This window comes from Ceratosolen solmsi, unplaced genomic scaffold (assembly GCF_000503995.2).
Source record: "Ceratosolen solmsi marchali unplaced genomic scaffold, CerSol_1.0 scaffold29, whole genome shotgun sequence".
Classification (NCBI taxonomy): domain Eukaryota; kingdom Metazoa; phylum Arthropoda; class Insecta; order Hymenoptera; family Agaonidae; genus Ceratosolen; species Ceratosolen solmsi.
The window spans coordinates 7,620,080-7,634,285 of record NW_011948417.1 but is presented as its reverse complement, the minus strand read 5'-3'; positions in this window follow the sequence as shown (position 1 = coordinate 7,634,285).

The following is a 14,206-nucleotide window of genomic DNA, read 5'->3' as shown; positions in this document are numbered from 1 at the left end:
ATTCGCGTACTTATTAATTAATTGCATATGCAATTTAATAAAAATTTAAGGCCAAATGATTATTATCAAACGATTTTATTACTCATACATTACCGCATACGTTCAATTATAATTAGCTATAATGAAATTTGATAATATAAAGTCTTTTCGCTTGTCTTGTACACTCATTTGACAAAACCTACGGCAACAATAATAATTGCTTCTACTTATTTTATTAATATTTATTTTACATTGAATTATTTTATGGTAATCTTCCATTAACTTAAAAACATTCACGATTCAAACAAAGTACTTTAAATACTTAAACACTTTATGTTTTTTATTAAATTTTATATAAGCGACGTTTAAGTATTTATTGTCATAATCAAGTCTTAACTGTCTATCTTGTTAATAATAATCGACAATTTTCTACATTATCTGTATGCTTTTATTGTGTTTGAGAAATAAATTTTTGTATTTTACTTTTGTCTTAAAGAAATTCTTCGTTTCAAAATACTAATCGTCGAATTAAATTGAATTTTTATATGTTTAATTTTTAAAGACAATTCTAAAAGAAGACAACATTCTAAAAGAAATTCTTTGCTTGCAACAACGATTTTATTTTTTATATTTTTACTTTGTAATTTAATAAAAGGCAATTGTTTACATAATTAATTCAGCCTTATTACAGAAAATAAAATCAATTATATATCTCTGAGCATTTCATACTTTCGAAATTATATTATGTATTTAAAAAAAAAAAAAAAAAAAAAAAAAAAAAAAAAAAAAAAAAAAAAAAAAAAAAAAAACTCTAGTATATTAAAACGGGTAGTAGGCATTTAATAATCGTCATTGTGATGTTAATAATTTTTAATATTGCTCTCACGACACAAGAAAAATTCTTAATAAATTCTATTTAATACACACATGTGATATATAAATATAAATTTAGAAAAACAACGGTATCTATTACCTTATTTATTCTTAATTAATATTTCCTTAATTTTATCCGATTTTATTTATCGATCGTCATAAGACGTTTTATTATTATATATCATATTATTAATGTATACATTATTAATTTAATTATTGATAAAATAAATTACGTCTATATAATAATATTATATGATTTTGTAATATTCACAGAATTTTGATATTAATTAGCAATGTTAACCTAAATATATAATTTATACAAATTTATGAAATACTTGGTATTGTGTAGGAAAACTAATAGAAGAATAACAAATATTTTTAAACGATTGTTATTTTAAAGATAACGTGAGAATTTTTTTCATTCAATTTAATGTGTTCATTAGCCTGAGCAATTCAATAAATTTAAGGTAACTTGAAAACTTGAACTTGATTTAAATTGTCAATTATAATTATTGCATATTACGACAATGACACAATGTAAAAACGCTCGTGTTGCATTAAATATTGAGCACAAGAAATTTATAAGATTACAATTATTACAAAAGCAACAGCAGATTCTTTATGTTTGCATATATTCTACTATTAAACAAGCGTTCAATAACATTTTTATTATAAGGTTAATAAATTGCATAAGAATTTTTATAATAATTTAAATACGTTAAAAATGAAGTAACGTCAAAGTTCAAGAATAAAGTAGTTAAAGTTTTAATAAAATAATGCAAAAATAATGTCATTATTTATTTGAAAAGTACACGATATAATGCACAATGATAGAATTTAATTTACAAGAACTAAATAATTTCTCAAAAAACATCTACTTTAATCATCTTATTTCCATTTTGAATACATTAATAATGATATGATGATAAATAAGTATTGTTTTAATCGTGCGAAATCTGTATTGTTTTATTCTTTATTGTTCTATATTGTTTTTTAACATATATATATATATATATATATATAATATTTTTAATTATAATATCTTTATATTTGAGAGATAATATTAAATAAAAAGGGTTTGGTAAAGAAAAATGATGAAATTTAAATATTTCATATTAATTTACAATGTTTTTTTTTTTATTTGCATTTATAATTATGTGAACTTTTTCATTTATTACATGGCCTGATATGCCTAATGAGTGAATCGAAAAACATAAGAAATTTTCATAAAATTGGCGATTCTATAGATACTGACTATCGTTTGGTAAAGTTACTTGAGCGCGCAAAATTTTATGGGAATTAGTTGCAGCAGCGTCGAATAGAGAACCTCTTTCTCTTCATTGAAATTCGAAAAATTTCTTATTTAAATATCCTTAATAATCGTTGAACGGCTTCGAAGAATCGAGTTATGACCTATAAAATTTACTTCATTACCAGATGTACCCACATTTCCCTATTATTTATACAGAATTAAACAAACGCATAAAATTCTCTCTAAATTGATATTATTTTGATTTTGTGATTTTGTAATTCTTAATGTAATGGTCATTTTACATTAAAAAAAAAAAAAAAAATTACGCATAATAAATACTAATTAAAAAAAAATATACATACCTGATTTGCATTTGATACAAAGATTTAAGATAAAGTTTATTACCATTTTCTACCAATGCACCGTTAACCCTACTTAATGTCAATAAAATAAAACAATTTAATTTGAAAATAATCATAAATATTATATTTAATCAAGAATAATAATAAAATTTGAAAATATATCAACGGCTTGGAATATGAATGGAATATATTAAAGTAATTATAAATATAATAAAATATTATTATTAATACAAATTTTTACAATGATGATTTATACTTCTATATATAATGTTTCACGATGAAGAACGTTTGTTTAATTTATTATTAATTTTAAAAATTATTTATTACTTTTTGCGATAGATAATTTTCCTCCTCTGGGCCTTGAATTAAAATTAAAAGCTTAAATTAGAAAAAAAAATATATATATATATATATATATATGTATATATATATATATATATATATATAAACGATAAAGTGATAAAAGCTTTTATTTTCTCGCAAATTATTAATATCCGTTAGCAATTTATTGTTTTCTTTAAAAATCCTCTGGATTTCTGTCAAAAATGCGATTAATAAACCCCCGAGGTGGAAGGCAATTTTCTTTAAATTCGTGCTACTCCCTTTTTGCCTTGACAACTAAACCAATATTTATAAATTTGAAATGTAAGCTTACGTTCAGAGTTTGATATCAGTATCCTGACTTTTTTTCGATTACATTGTACCTTAACTGAACAACACTTACATTTCAAATAAAATAAGCTTTATTAATTATAGTTTTCAATTTAATGAAAATTTTCATCCCCTTTTTATCAATCATCATCAAAATATTATTGCGTTTTTAATTATATGTTACGCATCAAAGCAAAAGTCAATTTAAGCACAAAGACTAAATAGCATTTTCGAAAATTCAATTTTTATATTTTATTGCATTTGAAGTTATGGACGGCTTAATTTATACCAATTTATTTACTTTATTTTATTATATAAATTTATTTATTTTGTATATTTAAATATAAATGATGAATTCATTTAAGGATTTTATGAAATTTAATATTATATATATGTTTGTGTTTTTGTGTTTGTGTTTGTGCGTGTGTGCGTGTGTGCGTGTGTGTCAAATTTAGTGCGTTAATTTAATGTGTTTTTTTTTATTTTTTTTTTTTTTTTTTTTTTTTTTTTTTTTTTTTTTTTTTTTTTTGGATCGTTAATGTGATTTCTTTAAAATATTTTTACGGAATTTCAGCTAAATTAATCTCTTAATATACTCAACAAACTTATAAACGATAATCTTAATATTTATCATTATATAATATATATTTATAAAATATTTTTAATTTTCAATATATTGCTATTAGGATATATTATCGATCATATACGAAATATTTTCACATAACACCTGTTTGTAACTCAAATAGTATTGCGCTGTGAAAAAATAATAAATCAAATTTTCCTTTATTACGTTACAATATCAATCCGTTGAAAAAACTGAAGAATTTAATATCGTTTTACTACAATTTATTGGTCGCTTTAAATATTATGTCTTAAATATTGTATGTAACTTGGAAAATGTGGAGAGTGAAATTAGACGTAATTTATTATTATACTTTTAAAGACTTCGGTAGACTTTGGTAAAATTCTTTTAAAATTGTATTCGCCAACTTTAATGGACAGTGAGACATTTCGTATTATAGTCTATGTATCTAATTCTTCTATCTTAAATGATTGTAATATTTTATTTAATGTCGTTTAATCTCAAGTATTTTTTTTTTTTTTAATTTTATTGATTTATTTATTTATTTATTTATTTATTTATTATTTTTGTTTTGTTTTTATTAAGCATTAAGTATTACGAATAAACGTAAATAGCTTATGTATAAAAATATACAAAAACGTTATGAAACATTTCAACAGTAAAAAGGTGCCAAGATAGTTCAAAATGTGCTATATTTTCAAAATATCATAGTTCATCGCAAGCTAAAATACTTTAGCATATTCGCATTGAATCTATTTTTATTACAGAAATTTACAGAATTGAAAATGGTCTTTTCAATCTATGAAATTATTCTTTAGTAAGTAGACGGTATTTCACATTCAAATAATGTTTGTCAGTCGTTTTCTATTTTGAATACTAAAATAAAGTCGTTTATTTCATGCTAATAAAGGATATTCAACTTTCTAAGAGAATAATAAATTTAAAAGAAAAATAGTCGATTTCCAATACAATTCAAACGAATAGAATTAATGAAAGAAATGTTAATAAAATTTTTTATAGCATTCAATTATCAATTAAACTTGGACTTTAAGAATTGCATTATTATAATTTTATCACTTACAATTATCAATTACATCAATGACAATCGAGGCAACGGAGGGTATGTTAAAAATAAAAAACAAAAAAAAAACAAACAAAAAAAAACAAACAAAAAAAAACAAACAAAAAAAAAATACAAAAGAAGAATATGCAAACCGTGGTAATGCAACGAATTTGTGACTCTAATTTGTAAAATTGCGCTTTCCGCGTTAGCGCTCTAACTTTAAGCGTAATTAATTACTTCATTGTAAAGAGAATGAGAGTCGAGAGCGGAAAATCTGAGCTCCAATGACTTTGGCCATTTAGCTGGCAAAAGCAATTTCTCGGTTAATTACAGCACTGAAAGGTCCAAGATTTTCTCATTTAAAAGAAAAAATGGCGACGAGGGGGATGGGGATCGGGAGGGAGATGGGTGGGTGTGTGTGCGTGCGTGCGTGCGTGCGCGTGTGTGTGTGTGTGTGTGTGTGTGTGTGTGTGTGTGCGTGTGTGTGCGTGTGTGGCGGAAGGGAAGAGCGAGAGAGCTGCGACGTCGTCCAGGAGTTTCGTTTTGGAAGGAAGGGAGGTTAAAGAATTTCCGAGAAGCCAGCCGATTTACGACGACCGGAGCGAGGCCATTAATTGAATCCCGGCGGTTTCGTCACGCACTTCCGCGATTGTTCGACCTCGTTGGCGCAGCAGACCGAGCGTCAATCCAGGAATGGAAGAGCGAGTCTCTTTGAAGCACTGCACCTCGGTAAAAGGAGGATGAATTTTAAAGGCCCGCGAAGACTGACATAGAGGAAAGCTGGTTAGTTCGCGTATCCTAGAACCGGCTACGGGGGTGGGCTTACGTCGAGCCGGTCAACGACCTCCCTATCCCACATACGTAATTCGCACGGTATTTTAAGAGTCGACCCCTTCCACACTTCGTCATAGATGAGCCTCGGAAAGTTAAATTTGCACTGCTTGGACTCGCTCGCCTTGCCAAGATTATTACGCGCATAAGCAAGTGTGCGTGCGTTATTTAAGGGGATCAACGTTCGTACCTGCGCATTATCTAGTTAGGACGCTCGATCCTCCATAAGCTCCCGACAGGTTGTTAGTGCAACTGCCTTCGTTATGCTGTCTCGTATACCATACAATGATGAAATGCAGATATCTGCTCTTATAAGTCCACTTACTTTTCTCCTTCACCCTACACGTCTTTTTCCATCTGCCGGATAATAGTTTGCAGGATTAGGGCGACTATTATCACGAAGCTAGCGGAACAAAGATCTTTCATAAGAATTATAATACTGTATATCACTGTTAGACATTCAAGCTGATAAACTAGCGTTTAAATATCGAGCTCTGGTGCACTTGTATCAGTAAACTAACTCGAGAACTTGGAGAAAAATACCGAGACGTGAAAGTACGCTGCGAAAGAAGAAAAGATTTAAAATAAGAGCTGCTGGGGTTGAATAACCGACCGAATAAGCGAACGTCAATTACCCTCAGATCATGCTGTCATTTTTTTATTACAAAAATAATACGTCCCGCATCGAGTTCACTCTCAATGTACTATTATTATGTTTAGTGTCGTGTTGGATTTATAAAAGTATCGAGCGTGCCAACAAGTACAGTCGGTTCCTTCTGTTAGCACATTTAAAAGCTTGTTGTGCGGTCCAAGCAAATGTTGCAAAAGTTCTCAACTGCATTTCTCACTCACTCACTCTCTCTTTCTCTCTCTCTCTCACCTCTCTCTCTCTATCTATCTATCTATCTCTCTCTCTCTCTCTCTCTCCCCTCTCTCTCTCTCTCTCTCTCTCTCCACTATCTCTCTCCATAGCATATTAATCTAAATGGTTTAAATGTATATACGTCGAGACAGGCAGTAACTAAATTATTTAATTCGCGCAACAACACTCCGTCTTAGGACTTTCAATTTCAATATCAGATTAATTCATTGCATCCAACCTCATTGACCCACTAAATTTTTTTCTCTAATTCAACAATTTCAATGTTACCTAGTATCACTAGTTTTTCTGCATCGTTAATAAATATAATTCATCAAATTTATAACAAATATATCAATTTTTATCATCGATTGCATAACTATTATTCTATAAACATTTTCTTATTGCTCTTAGTAAACATTTCTTTTTGTTTTTCTTTTCTTTTTTATTCATCAACTCGTCTTATATTAAATAATTCTAAAAGGATAATTTGAAATAAAAAAGGCTTTAAAAAACTTTTTCTGGAACTGAAAATTTTGCATCATTTTTTTTCTTTTGTATTCGATATAAATTTCAATATCGTAATTTGAAAATATTTTAATCATTTCGATATAAAAAAGCAAAACTGTTATTTGAATAATACAAATTTTGTATAAATTATTGAAAGTAATAAAACAAAAAAAAAAAATTGATATAATAAACGAAAAATTACTTGCTAAATTAAAAACTTACGCATACAGTTATATTATTAATAACTTATAATAAATTCTATAAAATTTTGACATAATGTTTTCGTCGTTTATATAAGTCAATATTATTTATAAATAAAAAATTTCTTACCAATATTTATTTTTCCGATTTCATTTTTCTTTCATTTTTTAGCTTCTTTAACATAATCTTGTTTATCTTAATAAATTTTTGATTAAACGTTTCAAATATTCATTTCATATGTCAGACTTCGAACACTCTTGTCAATATTGAAATATTAATTTCAAAGGTCATACAGTCTATTATAAAAAGCGTTATTAAGGAAAATTTCTAATGGCGTATAACGAGTTTACGCTTATAATGTAAGTAAGTAGGCTTAATTGTACGTAAACATTACGTGTCTGTTGACATTGAATTAAATAATTTTCAAAACATTTTCAAAAGATATGTCAAAGAGAAAAAAAAAAAAAAAAAAGTAAGTATAGTTACAAAGCAGCGAAGATGAAATAGAGCAAAGAAGATTCGTAGTTAGAAAATTTTTTTTGAGAGTGAATTTTTTAAAACTCTGTGTCAATAGTATATATTTATAATGGTATCCTATTTATCAATAGGAGTGTGGGTACAATGAACTAATAGTTAAATAAAAATTTTAATACGAAAACCAAATCTATAAAATACTTTACGTAACATGAACGATTTTTCAAAAGACAAGTAAAAAGACAAAAGCAATGCTATTGTTAAGCCGTGTGTACTTAAAAATCTCTTATTGTATATATAAATTTATATATGAAAATTGTTCGATTACGCACAAACGGAATTCGCAAGTGAACTTCAAGTTTTGATTTAAAAATATGAATTTGTATGTAAAAGCGCTTATCAAATAAAAAAAAAAAAATAAAAATAAATAATAATAATAATAATAATAATAATAATAATAATAATGATGATGATGATGATGATGATGATGATAAAATAATTGAAATAAAAAATAAATAATATGCAATATACGTAGCGTTTTGAATTGAAATATTATCTATAATATGAGAATTCGAGATAGATGTTGATGTAAATTGAAAAGTTTATATGTATTTTTATGAAAGAAAAAGAAAAAGAAAAAGAAAAAGAAAAAGAAAAAAGAAAAAAGAAAAAGAAAAAAGAAAAAAAAAAGAAGAAGAAAAAAACTAAATACGAAAATCAATTCCGAAATTACTCTGGAAAAGTAATGAAAAATACGAATTTAAAAAATACATTTAAAAAGTTTTAAAAAAAAGTTCTCACTAATAAAAATCTACATCGTATACAATAAATTTATCTGAAAATAATAATCAAAGTACTAATCAAAGAATAAATTATCAATACAATCATTTATTAGGAAAAATAGAATGTTTTATTGAATAGCAGACGGTTCGTCGATGGATATCCACTGAATGATTGGCTTAATTTAAATCTTTATACATTTATAAGGAATTTAATAGATTTAAATATTTGATTTTATAATTTATGTTGATAATATTCGGTTCATTATTGACATATCAAATAGCTGTAAGCCAATGGCCATTTGGTGGGGTTTGCAACGTAACTGCCTAGATACCAATGACGTATGTACATAACTTTCAATGTTACAGCCAAATAATATATTTTATTAAATAAGAAAAATATTAGATTTATGTATTTTACGTTAGATGTGCTAGATTTATGAATTAATCATTCATTTTCTCGCATAATTTTTTATATACATTATTATTATTGTTGTTATTACTGTGATTTCATTATTAACGACGTATTTATTGTCACTTGGAAATTTTGTTGCATTTTAAGCAAATTTTGTAGAATGTTTTATGAAACGAAATAAGTACTTGCGATTAAATTTAGCACCGCGATACAGTGACTAACTGAATTTTAAAAGGATATTATTCATATAAGTACCAATTACCGTGATACTCTGGTATTTAGCATTAGTTTAAATAATGCTTCCTCCACTCCATTTATCCAAACATTACTTTTCCTAATTATCTGACGATCAACGAATATATCATATTACATAATCGAGATAATCGCATAATTATATCGTATTTGAAATTCAACTTTTTAACTGGATTTTTTTTTTTTTTTTTTTTTTTTTTTTTTTTTTTAAGTAATACACTTCATAAGAATAATTTAGCAAAGAGGGAGGAAAGATGCCTTATATTTTAGAAGATTTTATAGTAAATTTTTGGTACTAGGTTTTTAAAAAATTCTCCTGCCCCGCAACAACCATTACAATACGCATCACCGATTCAACCAATTCGCTGGCTTCAAAATTTCAAACTTACTATTTCTTTCATGGCTTCAAAATTTCAAACTTACTATTTTTTCTTTCTTTCTTTCTTTCTTTCTTTCTTTCTTTCTTTGTTTCTTTCCTTTAAAAAAAAAGAAAAGATTTAACAGTCTCAATTCCCATTATTTTACAATCACAAAATAATTATGAGTTATGAATGATAAATGAAAGACGGAGAAAATTCTTAATAATAATATAATTGATAGCAGACTTTAGTATAATTAACTTAAATAATCGATCTATTCATTAAAAATTCGCATAGTCTACTTAACTTATATTTGATTTAGAATTTTCGATGATAATATATCTAATCTAATGGCCGTTAGTCCGTATTAGTTATATATTAATACGATACCCAAAAATATCGTCAATCTATCGCGAAGACAAATTGGCGTAAGCATATCTTAAATATGAAATTCGTGATATGAGAAGTTGAATCTGGTGACGTATTAATGATTAAAATTTTAGTATAATTGATGGCTAAAAGTAGTGAAACTACTATTGGCACTTGTGGATTAAATAAACACTTGAGGGAGAGTTGAGAGTAAACTTTGCCTAACACGAAGATATAAAATTTTTTGTTTTTAACTTTTAATCGATATCGCAGCTCTTGAATATTTATATTTCTTATACTTATTTGATGAGAATGAAACGTAGTTGTTAAATAAATAAATAAATTAATTCGTATATAATAAGTTTATCCGATATGGACGACGTGTTATTAAGTTACGGCACTGAATTTCCCATCTAAATTTATTCGAAGAATATCATGCATAAGATACAGTGACGTCAGATATGAAGGAACACTTTTCAGTTACAGGAAGTACATGATTTTTACCGATACACGTCGCTATATTTTACCAAAGCTAATTAAATATGCGTTGCAAAACCAGTTTGAAAGTGTTGTTGAATCGATCGCTTGACAACAGCTTCAGCCTTACTTCACTTCTTTCTCTAACACTAGCGCTGAGCTCAATGTATTAAGCTGTTATTTATTGCCACGACATTTCTACTAATAAACATAAGCTTCTTTATTTTTCAAAACTAGCTCGACGTAATTGACGATGCGTAGGTAAAATTCACAAACCGATTTTGACGATTTTGACAATCCGACATTGACAATCAAACGTCAAATGAAAGCATAGAATCTCACACTAAATTTATAAATCGATATAAGCGGGGAACAATTGGATATGAAAGGATTCGCAGGAAGATTTACCGCTGATTGCATCTGCTTGCTTGCCACGTGTACTGCACTAGTCGCATCTGTCCATCGCCGGTTTCCCATCATTATTTCCCTCCACCCTTTATTACGTAAATTATGCCTCGGCCAATCGACACCCTACGTTTACACAAAATGCTCGAGATCATTGTGTGGACCAGCAAAATAGAGAAGACAAGAAGGAAATTGGCTTTTTTTTCTAAAGACGAATGAACTCGCCATCTGCTCGCACTTCATTTTGACATTTGTCCTTCGCCATTAGTCCTAGACAACTTTAGAATCGCGGTATTGCAGCAATTTACTATTAGTATTTACTATTACAATTAACTATTAGAATAGGAAAGTGAACAATTGCTTAAATTTCAATATACAAATTTGTAAGAAATTCGCCACGGTGATTTTTTATCTATTCTTATTTTACTCTTCGTCTCCTTTCTTCATATATACCTGTTATAAATATGCGCGTTATAAATTGATTTAATTTATCTAATTTATTAAGAGAAATTTCAGATCAGTGGAAATATACAATATTCCAATAATTTACAATCACAATCGTCATTTTCTTATAATATTTTCAATTCTTTCTTAATTTATTTTTATTATTATTGCTTATTTATAGAAAATTCGTGTTTATAAAAGAGAAATGTATAAGATGGAAGGAGAAATATGTTAAAGATGAACAAACTAAAATTACACGTACTTAAAAATACAAATATTTTTATAGTTACAAAGGATGAAGTAAATTAAAGTTTCCTTTTATCTTCTCGTAAAACTTATTTGATTTGACATGAAAATAAACAAAATTTTCATGTACCAGCTAATCTTATTTACGTAATATCCCACTTATATTTTTATTCTCACACACCCCCCCTCCTCTCCCTCCCTCCCCATACCCCCTCCCCATCCCCATACCCCCTCCCACTCACCAACGAATAAAGTATATAATTTTTATGACTTTTGAGATGTACTTTTGAGAATGTAAAATAACATGATTAAAACGAGAATTCATATTATCCCGTTTATCTTCAATGATCGTATCAATGGCAAAATTAATTTACATATTATTGGTTATAAAAGTGGCCCTACTTTGATAATAATAATAATATTATTTATTATTAATATTTCATAAGAAGCTTATGCGAGCGTAGAGATGCACAGGGACCGTAGTAGTTTTTAAATATCGTTAGACAAAACTTTTGATCTCCGACATGCGATTAATAATTATAAGTGACTAATGATTCATGTTTTTAATTGGATTTTTTTTCTTTTTTTTTTTTTTTTTTTATAAATATTATAAATAGACTTACAACTAGCTGCGATTTTACTAATTATCAATGGCTATATTTGTCAAAGTTATGAATATCAAATTGACAATTCAATTAATAACTTTTGATTTCCAAATTGAAACTTCTCGTCGTTATGACTCTAACAATAATTAAATCAACTTTTATTTCCTTTCTACGATCACTTCGTTCTACAACTCCATCATTCATTCTACTTGAATTTTCATAATGAAGACATTAGCTTATAATCTCAATCAATACGAAAGAAAGTGAATTTTTCTTTCAACTTGCTCGAAAAATTTATACTTCCTTAGCCATTATTATTATTATTATTATTATTTCACATTTATTAAAAAATTTTGTCCATGTAATAGCGAACGTCATATCTTACCTTCGCATTAGCCATTACAGTATAAAATGTACTTTTACAATATCAAATATAAATATCAATAAATATAATAACTTCGTCCCCGAGTTAACGGTAATGTTTTTTTTTTACCCTTTATTGTTTTTGTTTTTGTTTTTGTTTTTGTTTTTGTTTTTCATAGAAATTGTCGTTTGGTATATTCGAACGTTGATTCGACTGTTTATTCATAATTTTTGTTCAATTTATTTTTATAATATCAGCGCTTAATGGCCGAAATGACTGGAATCACAATGAATCGCCAGACCCTTTAACAATATAAAATATAATACTCGTAAAACAACGATAATTCACTTCTTTTTAATGGAAAGTGCGATGGCCGAGACGAGAGTGCAAAAAAAAAAAAAAAAAAAAAAAAAAAATAAATAAATAAATAAATAAATAACTGAAGAACATTTCATTTAAAAGCGCCGAAGCAAGTTTTTATGAAAACGCGAGCAAAGGATGCCGATGCTCTCCTCGCTTTAAGCACAAGGCAAGCGGACTCGCAATCAAAAGTTTTTGCCACTCAGCCAACCAGCCACTATTTTCGCGAATACGCGCCCCGTTAAAATTAGATCTCGCGCGTAAAAAGTGCGTCCGCAGCGAAGTGTAAATATAAATGTTTCTCCTTCGTGGGCTCGTGCACTCGGGGCCCCGTATAATCGCGTGTTCCGCGCTGATAAGACAGAGTCTCTCTTCCCAGCCAATGGCTATCGCTCACCGCGATCATTTATTTCCCGCCTATGAGCATCTCCTCGGCCTTTCTCCAATGCTACGGGCGCGACTATCGCGCGTTACGATAAATTATCTATATAAGCAGCGTAAGCTAGCGTTAGTGCGGTCGGGGGGAGGGGGGAGGAGGAGGAGGAGGAGGAGTAGGCAAGCGAGATAAGCGAGTGCGTAAGTGTGATTATAGTGATCGACGCATGGCTTCCTCGAGCTTACCTGCGACTATTTGCATCGTTGATTATCGCTGCCAGACGCAATTCAAATAATAAGCCATCGTAATTATCGTCATCTCTGACTTTTTAATCACACTAATGATAGTTATGCATTTATCAGAATTGTCAATTTGCTGGTAAGGCATCGCACCAGCTATGCTAGAATATTCGAAAATTCGAAAATGTTTTCAAACGTGTTGTTAAGATGGAAGATTTGTTAAATAAGAGGCTAACTTAAATGAACTTGTTGAAGCAGCTTGTATCATAAAAGTTGTATTATAAAATCCAGAATTTCTATTCGGTTAAGTCGAGTGTTGGAGTGTTGTTATAGGCCAACAGATCGGAAAATTCAAGTTTAAAATACAAATCTGCATTTACAAATTTGAATTCTGAATTATATATTAGCCGGTCATTTTAGAAATTTTGTAGACGATGATTATATCAATTGCATATTGACTTTGTACACGTAATAGCGCAAGTCTAAAATCTAAATTATCAATTATATTATAAATCATGTAAAATAGGCATTAAGAATTAAACTGCTTAAGAATTAAACGATTAAAATGGTAAAGTAGAAAATTTCACTTCAGACAAAACACTTAATAAGACGGCATTTAAATATATATATACTATATTAAATATATAATATAACGGATGTTAATAAAATGTCGAGCCGATATCCATATTCTAAGATTCGATTAAGATAATTTGTTCTAATAAGAGAGCAGCTACTTAATCGGTCGTTTTTATACTCGGATTGTATTGATCATGTGTATGGTTCTTAGATCATTTATTATTTATCTGCAATCGGAAAACCAATGTATTAATAATAGTTTTCGTCCACTATTTCCACAAAAAGTTTGTTACAATTCTTTA